General features: G+C 41.2%; 1 non-coding gene across 1 annotated transcript; it reads right to left on the bottom strand.

Moving 5' to 3' along the window:
• Window positions 1-1,460: 1,460 nt before the first annotated feature.
• On the bottom strand, window positions 1,461-1,564 carry LOC114895121. The gene has a single exon (XR_003793428.1). It is a non-coding gene; the product is annotated as a U6 spliceosomal RNA (small nuclear RNA).
• Window positions 1,565-1,780: the final 216 nt, after the last annotated feature.

Raw genomic sequence — 1,780 nt, 5'->3', positions numbered from 1 at the left:
TTTGTTTATATAGAAGCATTTTCCTGAGAAGATGTCCTTAGACTTAAGCAGATTGCCAAAGAGGTCCCTGGCATATGTTCTAGAGATTCCAGCAGAGTAAGAGATAAGAATCTGCAGACATCAAGGGAAAGCGCTCTCGATGTGCATGTTAGGAATCCATCATGTCAGCCCACCTGGTTTGGGGAGACCCTTTTTTAGGACGATGACGTTGCATAACAACCAGAGACGTAGGCGAGAGGGCTGACTGGAGTCTTGTGAGAAATGTGGATGGGCTGCCCCGAACCACACCACGAATTGTTATACTGATGATTTTATCATTTTAAGAAGGATCGCTCACAGCCCCTGGTCTACTCATGGATGTCTGTTACCGCCTCCCGTGTGATTACTTGCTTGAATTTCACACGTCTTTTGTCCTCAGGACATATCTAAATCATCCTGTTTAGGAAGGGTGGCCATCTGTCCCAGTTTGCCTGGAACAGTCCTGGTTTATGCTTTATTTGATTTGATTTTTTTTTTTTATTGAAATATAACTGATTTACAATTTGTGTTAGTTTCTGGTGTACAGCAAAGTGACTCAGTTATACATATATATACTTTTTCATATTCTTTTCCATTATGGTTTATTACAGGATATTGAACATAGTTCCTGTACTACTCAGTAGGACCTTGTTGTTTATCCACTCTCTATATACTAGTTCACATCTGCTAACCCCAAACATGCTTTATTATTAATAGTGCCCATTTCACTCTCAAAAGTTCCACTCTCTCCTGTATCAATATCAGGAAGCGTTCTGATTTGTTCAAGTAGTTCTGTTGGTTTCTATCTTATAGGCTTTGAGAATCACAAACACAGTGAAGCACTTTGAAATCCATGACTTTCAAGCTTGACTCTGCAGAGCTCTGGGTGCTCCTTCAAGACCCTTTACAAGTACCTGCAGGAGAAAGGTGCAAGCCACGAGGCTGAGATTTTTTTCTTTTTTTCGATCTCTGGTGTTTATTCACTACCAGGCAGGTGACAACACAGCTTTATTTCACTTTTCCCCTCTGATGCTAAAGCATAAGCTGTCTTTTAATTCTGACACACTTATCCATTCCAGAGACAGTATGAAAAAGTCATCTAGCCATTTATTACCTTGGACATTTCAGGCCAAACTGGGGTTGCTGTCTCATTTATAAGCCAGGGCAACAAGGGTGATTCCAGGTGGATGGGTTAAAAATGGAAAATATGAGCTCTTCAACAGAGCCTGGGATTTTTCGCCTCTGTTTTCCATATGGTGATTCTATATATGCTTGCCTTTTTATTTATTTATTTTTTGGCCATGCAGCAAGGCTTGTGGGATCCTAGTTCCCCAACCAGGCATTGAACCCAGGCCCTCCGCAGCAAAAGTGCAGAGTCCTAACCGCTGGATTGCTAGGGAATTCCCTATGCTTCCTTTTTAGTCTTTTTAATGGATCTGTATAGAAACGTGAAATGCTTCATAAATTTGCATGTCATCCTTGCTCAGGGGCCACGCTAATCTCCATATCATTCCAATTTGAGTATATGTGCTGCCAAAGCAAGTACAATATGCTTACTTTTGAATACAAGAAAGTTTGAAAGCCACTGATGTAATTGATCACATTTTCCTCTTTACATTGGCTGCCAGGAAGCTCAGCATCTAATTCTCAGTCCACCACTAACAGTGCTCAGGGCCTCCTAGCCTACATATTTATGAGAATCTCACCCTTGACTTTCTTTTCTTTCCCTCCGCATGTTTCCCCTTCACCTGCTTTTCTTGTT

Source organism: Monodon monoceros, unplaced genomic scaffold (assembly GCF_005190385.1).
Source record: "Monodon monoceros isolate NGI ecotype Baffin Bay Population unplaced genomic scaffold, NGI_Narwhal_1 Super_Scaffold_13, whole genome shotgun sequence".
NCBI classification, from domain to species: domain Eukaryota; kingdom Metazoa; phylum Chordata; class Mammalia; order Artiodactyla; family Monodontidae; genus Monodon; species Monodon monoceros.
The sequence above is the reverse complement of the archived record's forward strand: the minus strand, read 5'-3'. Positions and strand labels throughout refer to the sequence as shown.